This window comes from Saimiri boliviensis, chromosome 19 (genome assembly GCF_048565385.1).
Source record: "Saimiri boliviensis isolate mSaiBol1 chromosome 19, mSaiBol1.pri, whole genome shotgun sequence".
In the NCBI taxonomy this organism is placed as follows: domain Eukaryota; kingdom Metazoa; phylum Chordata; class Mammalia; order Primates; family Cebidae; genus Saimiri; species Saimiri boliviensis.
The window spans coordinates 45,843,295-45,859,374 of record NC_133467.1 but is presented as its reverse complement, the minus strand read 5'-3'; the positions used below and the strand labels follow the sequence as shown (position 1 = coordinate 45,859,374).

Sequence of the window (16,080 nt, the reverse complement as noted above, 5' to 3'; positions counted from 1 at the left end):
CTACACCAGTCACATCCCAGGATCTTCTGTGGGACACTGGAAGAAAAACGGGACTACTCTGAAGAATTCCTCTTATGGTTCCCCTTATCATTAGGAGCAATGTCTTCACCTACACTCCCATCCTCTGGGCTGCCATGACACCCCACTTTCAGAGAACTACTATATTTTCTTGAAATCATGTCATTGTGTTCTTTCTCTCATGAGCTTGAGTTGCTTGGGGAAACACTACTATTTGAACCCCAAGTACACCCAGTAAATACTCATATCATATAGAGACCTTCCTCAACTGAAAGTGCAGAGGAATAGTGTAAGTATCACTGCTTCATATACTGGCAAGAAACACTTACTCTGGCACCTGACCTAGGGCAGAGCTGTTTAATGTAAGAACAGACATCTCCAACCCTTCTCCAAGCATGGTTCTTCTCTAACCCACACTGACCTGAACAGCATCCACTGCTATGGCAGCCCCGAGGTGGAGGCTCCTAGGTCTGGGGTGGGGCTCAGGGTCAAATCCACCCCCTCTTGGAGTTGGTGCTGCCTCTCACTATAAACCAGCTCTGATCCCCCCTTTGGCTCTTCCTCACCAGGGTCAGGAGACTCCTGTGGATTAAGTGTCTTGCCCAGTCCCCGCTGCTCAGCTTGCGCTGCCCCTCGACTGGCTGAATGATCACAGGCCCATTGCCCATTCCCCTGAGGCTTCTGGCCCAGTTTGTCCTTAATCTCCCCTGCTTTGTTTCTCACCTGTTCTAGCGCTGACTTGTCCTTTACAGGTTCTTCTCTTTACCAAAACCTGCTGACTTTCTTCCATCTGTTCCCTCAGTTCTCAGCTTCCCAGGTGTGAACTCAGCTCAGGCTCTGAAGGAGAAACACAGGGGCCAGAGTCAGGAGTCAGACCCAGAGAGGTCAGAGGCAGGTTAGAGGTCCAGGCAGTGTTAAAGACCATCTCAGTCCCTCAAGGACTCAGAGAAAACTAAGCAGGAAGGGACCTCAGAGAGGTACAATTAGCACCTACTTTACTGATGAGAAAACTCAAGTCCAGAAAGACTAATACTCTCCCAGGCTCCCTCATCACCCAGTGGCAGCAGATATACCACGAAAGCCTTGGCTTCACCCTCCCTGTGCAAAGCAGGTAACTCATCCTCCAGAAACTCGCTGCTGCCTTTCAGAAAACTTTAGATCAAATACAGCAATTTCACCTTGCAAACAGAGTAAAAGGGTCTTTCCTTGGACAATTCTTTATCATGGTTCTATAGGCCTATTACTTACTCCCAGTCCGTTGTCATTCACTGGCTAGCAGTTTGGGGCAGGGAGCATGTGAGGATTAAACAGTGGTTAACACAACCCTGCTTTCCCAGTCTGGGCGTTCAGCTACTCCATGCTTCCTCAGGGAGTTTCCTCTGCTGTAACTGCTGGAGAGTCCAGGCCCTCACGTGGGTCATTTCTCCATGAAGATCCCTGTTATTTTCTTCCTCTCCTGGAGATAGAGAGGGCAGAGAATGGCTCTGGGACTCCATAGTCTTAGGTTTTCTCCTAAGCCAGCCAGGGCAGCTGAAAGCAATCATGACTGAGAGAGGTCAGGACAGTGAAGACGATCTCAGAGGAGCACGGGCTCACAAGGACAGCCCCTCGTGGAGACAGTCAGGACCGTGACACGGGCACTATCTGACCAATTCTGCTGGGGGCGATGGACCAAGGATTAAGCAGAGGATGATGCCATGAGGAGAAAGGGGAAGAACCAAAGGAGTAGGGGGAAATAAGATAGACAATAATGGTTTCAAGAAATGCAGAGCAAAGATCCCAGAAGCAAAGCCCCACAGGATGGAGGGTCAGTCTCAGGCTGTGGATCCTACTTAAGTACCTCCTGCTGGATTTTGCCCAGCTCCATTTCCAAACTATTTTGGATTGGTGACTTTTTTCTCCCTTCCATGTTCCTTCTTTTTGAACTAGAATCACTGTAATTGTTATTCTGTGCCTGTCCCGCCATTCCACATTAGGAGCAGATAAGCAGTTTGTTCAGTTTCACAGGTCGTCAGAGGTAAGGCAATTATGTCAATAATCTGTACTTAATGGACACCCTCAGAAGCCTCATTGACACCTGGTGTGGATGTTTTAGATAAGATTTTAAACTTTGGATCTGATGTGGCCTATGTGACATTTTTCATGTTGAACTAATGCTTTAATGACATGAAATTTGGAAACTTTAGAGGAGAGGATGAATGTATTTTGCAGATGGGGGAATGTGAGTGTCCAACTGTGGTAGATGGAATTTCTGAAATGGTCCCCAAACATGCCATACCCTTGTCTCTGAAGCCTGTTAAGGTGATGAGACACCACTCCTGTGATTATGTTTTTATGTGACAGTTACATGACCTGAAGATGATGAGGTTACCTGCATGAAGTGGATTGAATCACATCACTCCATATATGACAGAGCTTTCTGTGGCTGGTTGGAGAAGATGAAGTCAGAGAAGGAAGGAGCTTGAGAAGGACTCCATGAGTTGTGATTGGTTGAAAGATAGAAAAGACAGGTAAAGAGGAAAGCAGGTGGCATCTGAAGTCAGAGTATCTCCTGGCTGACAGCCAGCACAGAAAAAGGGCCCTCAGTCCCCCACAAACAAGAATAGAAACATTTTCCAGTATCTGCAGTGAACTTGGAATAAAAGCTTGAGCTCTAGAGAAACAGCATAGCTAGCCCATTTCTGGATTTTAGCCTCACATGACCCTGATCAGAAAACCCAGGAAGGAAGGAAAAGAAGGAAAGAAGGGAGGGATAGGGGAACAGATAAACTTACGTGAAGATGAGGATATCCAAGGAAACTTACACCACCGATATGTTCAATTAACAGGAACATGCTAACTAGTTATTAGAGAGACACACTACTATAAATCCATATACTGTTTCCATGGCAGACAATCATTCCTGCTTCTCTGAAACACTTTCTGTCTCCGCCTTGCTGTTGTTAGAGACACTGAGTCTTCCCTTTGGACAAGTTCTGGCACCCACAGGAATGAGATGAGACAGTGAACCCCAGAACACCAGGCCACAATGTTCCCTGCTGCTCCTTGTCCACTCCAGAAGCTGCCCAGCTGCAGGGGAATGTGAGCCTCAGCTCCTGGGTCTGACATCATCCCTTTGCCTTTCTCACTGGGCTTCTCTCCTTGCACTGGCTCCCACTCCCCCAGGAACTGGCAGGTGACCACGTGAAAAGAACACAAACAGGCCACGCCCCTTTCTTTCTCCTCTCAATGCCTGCAGTGATGGGTTCCATGGGGTAGTGATCTGACATTTACTCATTATGGTGCCCCTAGCCCAGAGCAGGGCCTGGCACCTAATAGCCACCATGTGAATGCTCAGTGAAAGAAGGTGACCACCACAAGGTCATGAGGAACCAAGAATTCTACTGTGGCCCATCAATTTTAAGTCCTACACAATTCTAGAATGGGAAATGTGAAAGGCCTTCAAAAGTGGCCACTCTCTGAAACCATTATACTGGCAGCTGAGCCATGTTTCCCCATCCTGGACACATCTAGAGGGCACCACCTAAATCCAGACACATCTCCCCACACAGGACAGTTCAGGAGCCTTAGCCTGGGAAATGTGGTGGACAGGGAGGGGGGAATCACGAAAGTTGAAGAGGTGAAAGCAGGTGAAAGGGAACAGCAAGGTGGAAACAGAGAGAGAGATGGGGATGGAGACTGGGGGATGAGAGGGGAAGAGAGAGGAGAGGGACGCAGATCCAGCCACTGAGGAAAAGGCCTGAAGAGAACACTGTCCTCTACTGAAGTCAAATAACTTCCACCTGACCACGCACTGCAGCTCGTGGGTGGCACATGCGGGTCATGCTGCAATGTTTAGGGCCTATGGAATCTTCCCTTCTCATCTGAATCGTAATGGAGAGAGGACTCTCTGACCCCATCCAGCTGGCAGTGCCTCGTGATTTTTACCTGTTAGATCTGGCAGCTCTTCATGTCAGCCCACACCGCATGAGGCTGCTCTTGGTGAACCGAATGGGGAAGATTCTACATCAGTGCCTCGGAGAGTCCACTGGAAGCCCTGGACAGCAGGAGTCAGTGGTGCCCCAGCATGGAGGCCGAGAGCACACAGCACTGAAGCTCCAGACACCCTCAGGAGGACAGTAAAGGACAATGTGCTGGTGAGAGCCTGGGTCAGCAGGAACCTCCGCCTGGGTCTGAACATGATTGGCCTTCATACGAGCTATGACGTAAAAGAGAGAAATCAAGGTTAACATTAAGATTTGGGGCTTGGGGAACTTGAAGGATGGAACTGCCATTTGTTGAGACTGGGAAGACTGAGAAAGGAGCAGATTGAAAGGCGGTGAGGAACTAGAATTGGCTGGGTTTCTGTCATATGCAATCAACAGTCCTGACCAGCCTGGGCAATATAGTAAGACCCTGTCTCTGAAAATAAAAAGTTAGCCAAGCATGGTAGTGCACACGTGCAATCTCAGCTACTCGGGAGGCTGAAGCAGGGAGATTCCTGAGTAGCCAGAGAAGTTTTCACAAAATAAGGAATATTTGGGGCAGATCTTAGTGAACAGGAATTCCATTCTTTCTGTTAGGAAATTAAGAGAGTGTGGGTGTGGTTAGTTAATGATGATTGAACTATCTTTGGAATCTCATCCACTGGTCTATCTGGTCTATTTATATATGTATATTCTATCTGCAGTCTCACTGAGCTTTGCTAGTTTATGTTGCAGTAACAAAAGCCCCAAAATCTTAGCAGCTACACATACAAAGGTCTATTTTCATTGACATTTCCTTTTATGGCAGGTTAACTGTGACTCTATTCTATACAAGCTATTTTATTTGTTAGACAGTGAAAGCTGTGATACTTAGAGAATTGTTGAATGTGGTTCATTCATTCATTTAACAACTATTTATTGAATATCTGTTTCATACCAGGCAAGGTCAGGCACTGAGAATACAGTAGTAAATAAGAAACAAGATCTCTAATTTCCACAAGCTTATTTTGAAAATGAGATTAAACACTTACAAAATAATCATAACAATATTACATTCATAAATAATAAATATTTTAAATTAGAAAAATATAAAATTATTAAAACTAAAATGGCCAGGAGTGATGGCTCACACCTGTAATACCAACACTTTGGGATGCCAAGGTGGGAGGATCATTTGAGCCCTGGAGTTTGAAAACAGTCTGGGCACCATAGGAAGACCCTGTATACAAAAAATAAAAACTGAGCCTGGCATGGTGGTGCATGCCAGCAGCTACTAAGAAGGCTGAGGTATGAGGACTGCTAGAGCCTGAGAGGTCAAAACGGCAATGAGCCATGATCATACCACTGCACCACTGCACTCCAGCATGGGCGACAGAGCGAAACCTTGTCTCAAGAAAGCAAAGAGAAGAAGATATGTTCAAACTATATGCAGGAGAAAAAAGAAGGAAGAAAGAAGAAAAGAGGAAGAAGAAGAAGAAGAAGAAGAAGAAGAAGAAGAAGAAGAAGAAGAAGAAGAAGAAGAAGAAGAAGAAGAGGAAAGGAGAAAGAAGAAGAAGAAGAAGAAGAAGAAGAAGAAGAAGAAGAAGAAGAAGAAGAAGAAGAAGAAGAAGAAGAGGAGGAAGAAGAAGAAGAAGAGGAAGAAAGAGGGGAGAAAGAAGAAGAAGAAGAAGAAGAAGAAAAAGAAACAATTTCATTGATGTAGTCCTGAAACTATTATGTAGAATACTATTGTCTACATTACATCACGTCAGTCCTTTAATGGCTTAACAATTAGATATGATCCATAAAATTTTCCTGGTAATTAGGTATACTTAAGAACAATTAAGTATAGAGTTACTGCCTTGACAGGAAGATGGTAAAATTTTTTAAAAGACAAATAAATAAATAAAATAATAAAACCTGTAGCTCTGTGAATCTCAAATAACATCTAATTGAAGTCAGTGAACATCTAGCAATCATTCTGAACACATAATTCTCTTAATACATGTTGCCTAAACTCCCAACAGATCTGACTTACCAACACCTGTATGTAGCCAAAAATTGACAATCATTTATAAATTATCACCTCTGACTCCATCTTCTCTACCCACTTAAAAACATTTTACATCTTTATTTATGATTTTTTGTAGCGATGGGATCTCACTATGCTGCTCAGGTTGGTCCAGAAACAGACCCACACTGATTTCATAAATCAGATGATCATACAGCCATCTGATTTATGAAAAAAAGTGCCACACAGTCCAGAAGGACAAGGATGTTCCGTTCAATATATGGTGCTACATTAAACAGTCACATCCATGTATTTTTAGTAGAGATGGCTATTTTTTAGTAGAGTAAAAAGTGAATCATGGCTGGGTGGGGTGGCTCACACCTGTAATCCCAGCACTGTGGGAGGCTGAAGTGGGCAGACTACTTGAGCCCAAGAGTTTGAGACTAACCTGGGAAAATGTTGAATGCCCATCTCTACAAAAAAACAAAACAAAACAAAACAAAAAAACAAAACAAAACAAAACAAAACAAAAAAAACACAAAAATTAGCCAGGCATGGTAGCACATGCCTATGGTCTCAGGTACTCAAGAGGGTAAGGTGGGAGGATCGCTTGATCCAGGAGATGAAAGTTGCAGTGAGCTGAGATTATGCCACCACACTCTAGCCTGGGAAATACAGTGAAAGTCTGTCTGAAAAAAAAAAAAAAAAAAGCATAAACTAAAATAAAATTGCTATGAGGTTAACACAGAAAAAAATGTGTTCATATTCTTAGGTTAGGCATTGATTAACAGGACACAAAAAGCAGTCACCATAAAGGAAAAGATTGATCAAGTATAATTTCATTAAAATTAAGAAACTCAGGCTGGGTACACTGGCTCATGCCTGTAATCCCTACACTTTGGGAGGCCAAGGCAGGTGTATCACTTGATCCCAGGAATTCCAGACCAGCCTATGTAACATGTTAAAACCCCATCTCTACTAAAAATACAAAAAGAGCTGAGCATAATGGTGCTCCCCTGCAGATCCCAGCTACTTGGGGGCTCAGGCAGGAGGATCACCAGAGCCTTGGGAGGTCGAGATTGCAATGAGCTGTAATTGTGCCATTGCACTCCAGCCTGGACAACAGAGTGAGATCCTGTCTAAAAAAGAAAAAAAAAAATAGAGAATCTCCATTCATTTAAAAACACCATTAAAAGAGTGAAAAGGCAAGCTACAGTTTGAAAAAAGAGAAATGCAATATGTATATATCCTAGAAAGGACACATAACCAGAATAAAGTGTTACAAATCAACAGAAAAACAAGCATATCCTGAAAACAGGATACAGAGATTTAACAGGCACTTCACAAAAGAGGACATATAAATGGTAGTAAAAAATACTCAACCTCAATACCAGGAAAAGGCAAAATGAAACCACACTGATACATTACTGCACCTCTACTCCAATGGCAAAATAACTTTCAACTGACAAGCATCAGCAAGGATGTGGGATAAGCAGAATATTCCCTGATAAGTTTTACAACCACTTTGGGAAAATGTTCAACAATATCTGATACCTCTAAAACCAACAACGTGACTCTTACATATATACCCCAATCTAGCAATGTTCTATTTCTTCATCTGTGGTGAATTTTACTTAGTATAAATTTATTACCTGTACTTTTTTTTTTTTTTTTTTTTTTTTTTAGGTTCTCCCTCTGCCATCCAGGCCTGCGTGCACTGGCAAGATCACTGCTCACTGTAATCTCAGCCTCCCAGGCTCTGATAGATCCTCCCATCTCAGCCTCCCAGGTAGCTAGGGACACACCACCACAGACAGCTAATTTTTGTATTTTCAGTAGAGATGGGGTTTTGCCATGTTGCCCAGGCTGGTCTGGAGCTCCTGGGCTCCAGTGGTCTGCCCACCTTGGCCTTCCAAAGCGCTGGGATTACACGTGTGATCCACTGCCCCCCCACCTGCACATTTCAAATTGTCAACTTCTTCCACAGACTTCTGTAACTTTTCAAAGACTTCTTTGACACAAAGTTCTCAGAAATCTTAAAGCTAGTATTTTAGAATAGAAAACCGAGCTGCTGGTTCACAGGTGAAATTTTACCAATAAAATTTAACAACAAAAGAAAGCTACTAACGCGTGTCAGCTCAGAACAAAGCTTTAAAACGACCAGCAGATCACTTTAACGTCCTCGAGCACTGGGAGTCATTCCTTCGGGTGAGCAACACTGTACCCCAAAGAAATGATAGCACTTCAAGAAAAGACTTCCTGTGGAAAGCAGCTTTACCAGCAAAAAAAAAAAAAAAAAAAAAAGGAAAGCGAGGACACCACTCCAAAAGTCTTGCTGCGCTTCGGTGAAAGGACGCCCGGTGAGATCATCTGAGAAGCCCCAAAGACCCGCTCCCGCCAGCGGGATTCCTCCCGGCGCCCCGAGAGGAGGGCTGCGGCGGCCGCGGGGAGAGGAACCCGGCGCAGGGACTCCAGCCCGGCGGCCGCCCCGGCCGGCTCGCCCAGCAAACGCTGCGGAGGCCCCCGCGCGCGTCAACCCAGCTGCGCGCCGGGGTCCCGAACTCCCCGCCCGCGGCCTGGCGCGGCGCCCTCACCTCACAAACGCTGGTGGACTTCCCGGCAAACTTCCACTTCCCACAGGCATGGCGGCCGCCACGCCCCGCGCCTCCGCCCTCCGCAGCCCGCCCGCCTGTCCTGCGTTTCCAGAAGCGCCGCGCTCACTGAGCGGCTCCCAGCGGCGGCGCCACCCTCCCCTCCCCTCCCCTCCCCAGCCCTCCCCTCCCCTCCCCTCCCCAGCCCTCCCCTCCCCTCCCCTCCCCAGCCCTCCCCTCCCCTCCCCTCCCCAGCCCTCCCCTCCCCTCCCCTCCCCAGCCCTCCCCTCCCCTCCCCTCCCCAGCCCTCCCCTCCCCTCCCCAGCCCTCCCCTCCCCTCCCCAGCCCTCCCCTCCCCTCCCCTGCCCTCCCCTGCCCTCCCCTCCCCAACCCTCCCCTGCCCTCCCCTCCCCTCCCCAGCCCTCCCGATCCCTCCCCTCCCCTGCCCTTCCCCGCCCTCCTCTCCCCTGCCCTTCCCAGCCCCAGCCCCTCCCCGCTACCGCACCCACCGCGCTCCTCCCCTCCCCTCCCCGCCCCTCCCCTGCCCTTCCCCTCCCCCGCCACCGCCCCCACCCCGCCCCTCCCATCCCCGCCCCGCCCCCACTCCGCCCCGCCCCGCCCCGCCCCGCCCTTCCCCTCCCCTCCCCTCCGGCACCGCCGCTGTCTCAGCCACCGCCCACCGCCCCCCTGCGGCCGCTTGGTCCTCCGCCCCGGCCCCGCCTCCGAGAGCCCCAGGCGCAGGCGCAGCGGGGCCTTAAAGGGGCCGCCACCTCCACCGCACAGCCCGGTTAGGCCAGAGTGGGCGGCAGCTGGAGCCGAGTCCCAGGAACAGCTGCGCTCCCAGAACGGGAGAGATCCACTCGAAGGTTTTGGGTTCCAATAGAGCAGAAGATGAACAACAGAGGAATTAAAAGTGAGAATCCCTCCTCAGAGGGTGCCTGGGCCGTGTTCCTTGGCAGTTCGGGGGTATTTGCAGTATTGATCTGAAATGCTGCAGCTCCACGGGACGGGACGAGCTTTAGGATGCGGTCCTTGTCTTCTGCCTTAGATGCGCCCTCGGGGGCAGCCTCGGTTTCCGGTCCCCGTCCATTGGCCACCTGCCCTGTCATTGCTTTGAGGGAAGAGGAAACAATTTTCAACATTGAAACTTGCCAGGGTGTCTAAGAACCTGTCTGTAGATGAGCTGCCTAAAGATCACCGGGGAAGACTTTTTTAATGCAGATTTTCTGTTGCAAGAATTTATAATTCTCTAAATCTACCTTAAGGCCGGGAAAGAATCAAGAAAGCCTAAGGAATCTGCACATATTAAGAGTTTTTCCAAGTTTCCCAGAGAGAAGGAGCGGGCGCGTGGGGAGCAGAGGCCGTGGCAGGCAGCGGAGGCACCAGGAGCCGCCGAGTGACCTCGCCGCCCCTCCGGTCCCCTCCCCACCCACAGGCCCATGACCCGCGCCTGTGGCCTCTGCGCATCCAGACTCCGTGCATCCAGACTCCAGCTCCCCAGACTCCGTGCCCTGCAGCACCCACCAGTTCTCCGCCGTGGCAGCCTCACCGAGTGGCACCTCCTGCCCACTGCCCTGGCCACAGCCCCTGCGCCCACGGCAGCAACCCAGGTGACCATGATAGTGGTGGAGGACGCTGGTGAGTGGAAGACAGGGCAGCCCGGCCACCGGGCCTACTTTCTTGCCTTGCTGATTGTCTATTTTTATAAGATTGTCTACTTTTCTAAGAGCTTTGTAAACAAAGAAACTTTTTAAAAAGGATGACTCTAATTTATATTTAATCTAAAGAAGAAGGACGTCAGGCAACTTGGGGGTTTGGGTTTTGGCTTCGTTTCTAAGTCTTCTCTTCGTTGACTTTGGGGCTCAGGTGCCCCAGATGCTTCGGGCTCCCGAGGACCTTCTGGGCCCTCACATTCATGCGGCAGCCACCTGGGGGGTCTAACAGGGCTGTCAGCGAGGCGCTGCTCCCACCTTTCTCCACGTTGGCGTCTGGCCGGGCGGGAAGGGAGAGGACACTGTGTTAAGCAGGTGCTCCAAATAACCCGATTAGCCGCTGGCAGGAGGAGCTCTCCCACATGAAGGACTTCCCCCAATGCTTCCTGGCCACGCCGGGACCTAGTGGTGGCGACCGTGGCCACAGACCTGCCGGAGCCACTGCAGCTTGCAGCCGTAGCAACCTGGCCCCCCTGCCCCGGAGAGAGACCGAGGAGCCTAACGACCTCCTGGACCTGGGCCTTGTCCTCTCCGATTCGCTGTCCATCAGCAGTCGGTGGCCGCCACTGTGCCCCTGTCCGCGTCCGCGTCTTCCTCGTCGTTCCCGTCGAGCAGCGGCCCTGCCAGCGCACCCTCCACCTGCAGCTTCAGCTGTCCGATGCCGGCGGGGCGACCCAGGCGTGGGGACCCCACGGGCGGAGGCCTCCTCTGTGGCAGAAAGTCCGCTCCCCCTCCGACGGCTTCCTTCGACCTGGAGGACATCCACAGCATGAGCCCCTCTGGCAGCTCTGCGGCGGACCTGCTGCAGCCGCAGTTGGAGCCGGGGTCCACTCCACCGCTGCAGCTGCAGCTGCCAGCTGTTGGGGTGACTGGCAAGTTCGTGCTGAAGGCGTCACTGAGCGCCCCCGGGCAGCGAGTACACAGCCAGTTGTCATCAGCGGCAGCGAAGACGGCCCTGACAGCAGCCACCTGGTGGTGGTGGTGGCGGCCCCCACAACGGCGGCCCGCAGCGCCCGTACCCCCAGATCAAGCAGGAGGAGTCTCCTCGTGCACCCACTCAGGCGCTGGACCCCTCCCAGCCATGGCCACGGCGGGCTGCACACGACGTCCCCCTGGGGCGGCAGCCCCCGACCCCTGGGACCTGAGGAACTGCTGAGCAGCAGGGACTGTCACCCTCCCTGCCACTTCCCCGGCTTCCATCCCCACCCAGGGCCCGATTACCCATCCTTCCTGCCTGACCAGACTCAGCCGCAAGTCCGCCGCTCCATGACCAAGAGCTCAAGCCGCCGGGTTCCTGCCTGCCGAGGAGCCCAGGTCAAACAGGGGAAGAGGATCGTGTCCCAGAAAAGGACCGCCACCCACACAAAGAGTTCCCATCCCAAGGCACACCTGCGAACCCACACAGGTGAGAAACCTTACCACGGTGACTGCCAGGGCTGTGGATGGAAATTCGTCTGCTCAGATGAACTGACCAGGCACTACGGTAAACACACTGGGCAACGCCCGTTCCGGTGCCAGAAACGCCACCGAGCATTTTCCAGGTCAGACCACCTCGCCTTGCACATGAAGAGGCATTTTAAATCCCAGACAGTGGATATGACCCACACTGCCAAGGGAGAATTCAGGTTTTTGTTTGTTTCTTTACCTTTTCACCTGGTCTTCCCGATGAGGGGCGGAGCCCAGCCAGAAAGCTCTACATTCATGGTCAGGTTCCCAGCTGAGTCAACTTGTGAGTGGATAATCAGGAAAAACGAGGAATCCAAGAGACAAAAATCAAAGAATCGATGGCGTCTGTGACTGGATCTTCTATCATTCCAATTCTAAATCCAACTTGAATATTCCTGGACTTACAAAATGCAAGGGGGTGATTACCCCCTTTCTCTAAGCAAAGTGTAAAAAGGAATCAAGCCCCTTCTTCTGGTCCAAGAGAATTTTGAGCGTTAGCTGTCTCTTGGTCACTGGCAACAAAGAACTCCTGATTCTATCTCAGAGTGTGGCACTTTCCTTACAACTCGCTTGGTTACAACATTAGCAGTGTGAAAACAGACTAACGCCTGCACACATAGGTCTAAGTTAAATGAAAATTGACGGAAGAAGCAATGTCACATGAACAGTAAGCATAAGGGGGTTGAAAGCATTATATTGCTACCGGTTATATTACTACCAGTAAAGAAGAGATTTTCAAATGAAATGTATTACCAGAGATTAAAAAAAGAGAGAGAGAGACATTTCACAATAACAAAAGCATCAATCCAACAAAAAGACATGCAGTCAGAAATCCGCCCAATAGCTTAACTTCAGAGTTCACAAAGAAATGGATAAAATTACAGAGAGAAACGGCGAATTCTATGAGCATGATTAGATATGTTAAAACTTTAGCAATAAATTTAAAAACTATAGAAAATTCCAACAAAGAACTAGAAAAACAAAAACATTAACCACACAGACTTTATGTATATAAATACATATGAACATCAGTGAAAAAATATATATTGTCTCAAGTGTGAATTATACATTTACCAAGAGAAACTATATCTCAGGCCATCAAACAATACATTTGAAAATATTGAAATCATACAAGACGTATTTTCAGACCATATGAAAACGCATTAGAAATTGGTAGCAATAAGGTGATCCTGTGGACTGAATGTTTTGGTCATTCCCTAAGTTCATATATTGAAACCTAATCCCTAAAGTGATGGTGTTTGGAGGTGGAGCCTTTAAGAGGTGATTAAGTCATGAGGGCAGATCCCTTATTAATTAGGTTACTGTTCTTATAAAAGGGACTTCATTCAGGTCCTTTGCCCCTTCCACCATGTAAGAACACTGAGAAAAGACACCATTTGTGAATCTGGAAACACCTGAATCACACACTCATTCCGCTATTGTCTTGACCTTGGACTTCCCAGGCTCTGGAATTGTGAGAAATCGATTTCTTTTGTTTATAATCCACACAGACTATGGTATTCTGTTACAACAGCCGAAATGGACTAAGATACATGATTGTAAAAATACCAAGTATTTAGAAATTAAACATCAAAACTCTAAATGACAATTTTGTCAAAGTAGAAATCACAAGAGAAATTAGGAAATCCTCTAAACTGAAGGATATTAAAGTAAAATAAATCAGAATCTATGGGGTGCAGCTGAAATAATAGAGAAAAAATGACATTTTTAAGTACCTCTATTAGAAAAGAAGAAGATGTCAAATTAGTAACTTAGCTTCTGCCATAAGAAATGAAAAGGAACAGGCAGAGGAAGGAAATAATAATGAAACTGAAGTCAATTACTTAGAAAGATAAATAAAATTAACAAATCCTAAACTTGCTTGTACGGGAAAATAATCAGTAAATTTTATAAAACCCTAACTAGATTCATCAAGACAAAAAGATACAAATTAACAATAACAGGAATAAAAGAACATCAGACCACTGTGACCTTCAGGTCAAGAAAAGGAATATTAATAATTTTATGCCAATAAGCTTGACATCCAAATGAACAATTTCCTTGAGAGAGAAAATTCATGAAAACTGATCTAAGAAGAAATAGAAAATGTGACCAGCCATATATAAATTGTAGAAATTGAATTTGTAATTGAAATCCTTCCCATAGAGAATACAGAAAGTCCAGAAGGCTTTGCTGATGAATTATATGAAACACACAGTTGAAAATAGCATCAATTTTACACACACCTTTTTAGAAATTAAAGGATGCAACTCTTTTCAACTGGATTTATGAGGCCAACATTACTCAGATTAAAAAAAGAAAATGCAGACAACAAAATTAGAAGAAAAAAGAACCAAGAACAATGATTTCTCTCGAACAAAGACCAAAAATTCAGTGCAAGAAGTTAATAAATTCAAATACAAATTTAAAAAAAATATGTCACTCCAGATTGGTTTATGGGGAAGTGTTTGATTCAAATAAACTGCAAATTAAATAACACAACTCAATTAATACAATAAAAACAGGCCGGGTGCAGAGGCTCACTCCTGTAATCCCAGCATTTTGGGATGCCAAGGTGGGTGGGTCACTTGAGGTCAGGAGTTCCAGACCAGCCTGGCCAACATGGCGAAATCCTCTCTCTACTAAAAATACAAAATTAGTCGGGCATGGTGGTGGAAGCCTGCAATCCCATGTACTCAGGAGGTTGAGGCAGGAGATCTTTTGAACCCAGGAGGCAGAGGTTGCAGTGAGCCAACATCACGTCATTGCATTCTACCTGGGCAACAAGAGCTAAGCTCTGTCTCAAAATAAAAATTAGCAAAGTAATACCATGTTCAGGCATCAATTTTTTAATAGTGTGTATAATTTCTACACTAAAGTCTACAAGCACTACCGACAGAAAGTAAAGAAGATCAAAATTAACAGAGAAATTGCGTATTCAAGAAGTGGAATATCCAGTGTTATTACTTCTCCAAGACTGAGCTACTAAATTAAGTGCATTTTCAATTAAGACACCAGTGAGCTTTAAAGGAAATGTTAAAAGAAATTGGCAAGCTGAAGCTACCATTTCTATGAAAATATAAATAAGTTTGAATAGCTGAAATAATTTTAAAAAGAAGGAATTTGGAGGATGCATATTGAGTAATTTCAAGATTTACTATAAACCTCTAATAATAAAAAGCAGTGCGACATTGTTATAAAATAGGCTTAAATCAATGGAATAGAATAAAAAGCCCATGAATAGACCCACACAGACGCGGCCGATCCCAACCGTGACATGGGGTAGGGGCGCCCTCTTGTGTTCAGACGCCTTTCCTGCTGCCGGGAGCCCAGGGAGACCCAGGGGAGGTCTCGGCTGAGCAGGTGAGGATGGAGCTAAGGGCCACCGTTCTCAGCCCTGTGGCCACAGGGGGGCGTCGCCGCGCAGCTGTCAGATTCTTCTTTTAAAAAATTATCCATGTTTCTGATTATATATAGTATATAATAAGATAACAAATTCAGGAACCATGGGAAAGTAACGTATAAAACCTTAATAGGAAGTAAAATACAGATTACAACACACTTCCATTTGATTTTTATGCAAATGCTTTATTATTCCAATATTTTTACTCACTTGCTAAATAAAGCACACAAGTCAATATGCTCAATAATTCTGTGAGTTTAAATCTTTAAAAAATGCAATGTTAGTGAAAAACCAAAACTGCTTAGTAAGGTATGTATGGCCTTGTTTATTACCTATCATAGACGTCAAGGTGCTCATAGTCAATAGCTATTTAAACTTTACACAATATTATTTTTGGCCCGATATTGATATGTTAAATGAATGTATCAGAGAATCTTATATTTATGGCATCAGGTTATATTATGTTTATGGCATCAGGCTATACAGATCTATTCAAAACCATTTTTGTCAAAGTTTAAACACTGGAACAAAAGTCAAATTGTTTCCAAGTGAGACGCAAAATGACTCTTGCTAATAGTACAGATTTTGTTTCATGGGTAATAATAAAATTTATTTTTATTTTAGATTCAGGGAGCACATGGCAGGCTTGTTAGCTGGGTACACTGCACTGCTGAGGTGTGGGGCACAGATGATCCATTGCCCAGGTAGTGAGCAGAGCACCCGGTAGGCAGTTTTCAGCTCTCACTCCCACCCTCCCTTCCCAGTGTCTATCGTTCACTTGTGTCCTTGGGTATTACTGTGTTCACGTTTTTTTTTCTTTACATGAAACCATTGAAAGCAAAAGAATGTTACTTATAGGTTACTTTGTACATTTATCATTCTATTAATACATGTCTTAAGTAATTAAGTAGCATATTAAGGCCATAAACCAAGTCATTTTCTCATACCAAAGGAC

The 16,080-nt window shown here is 46.6% G+C and overlaps 1 long non-coding RNA gene and 1 pseudogene across 2 annotated transcripts in view; one reads left to right on the top strand and one right to left on the bottom strand.

Annotated features, from left to right (window-relative positions):
- The window catches only part of LOC141582279 (uncharacterized), a 267,838-nt gene extending 259,240 nt beyond the window's left edge, over positions 1-8,598 (bottom strand). For both annotated transcript variants that reach the window (XR_012515106.1, XR_012515107.1), the window contains exons 1-3: positions 8,568-8,598; positions 3,946-4,216; positions 742-855 (exon numbers count right to left, since the gene is read on the bottom strand). This is a non-coding gene — a long non-coding RNA (uncharacterized LOC141582279). The remainder of the gene's footprint in view (positions 1-741; positions 856-3,945; positions 4,217-8,567) is intronic.
- Positions 8,599-10,479: 1,881 nt separating this feature from the next.
- LOC141582193 (Krueppel-like factor 4 pseudogene) lies at positions 10,480-12,073 on the top strand (annotated as a pseudogene).
- The last annotated feature ends 4,007 nt before the right edge of the window (positions 12,074-16,080 follow it).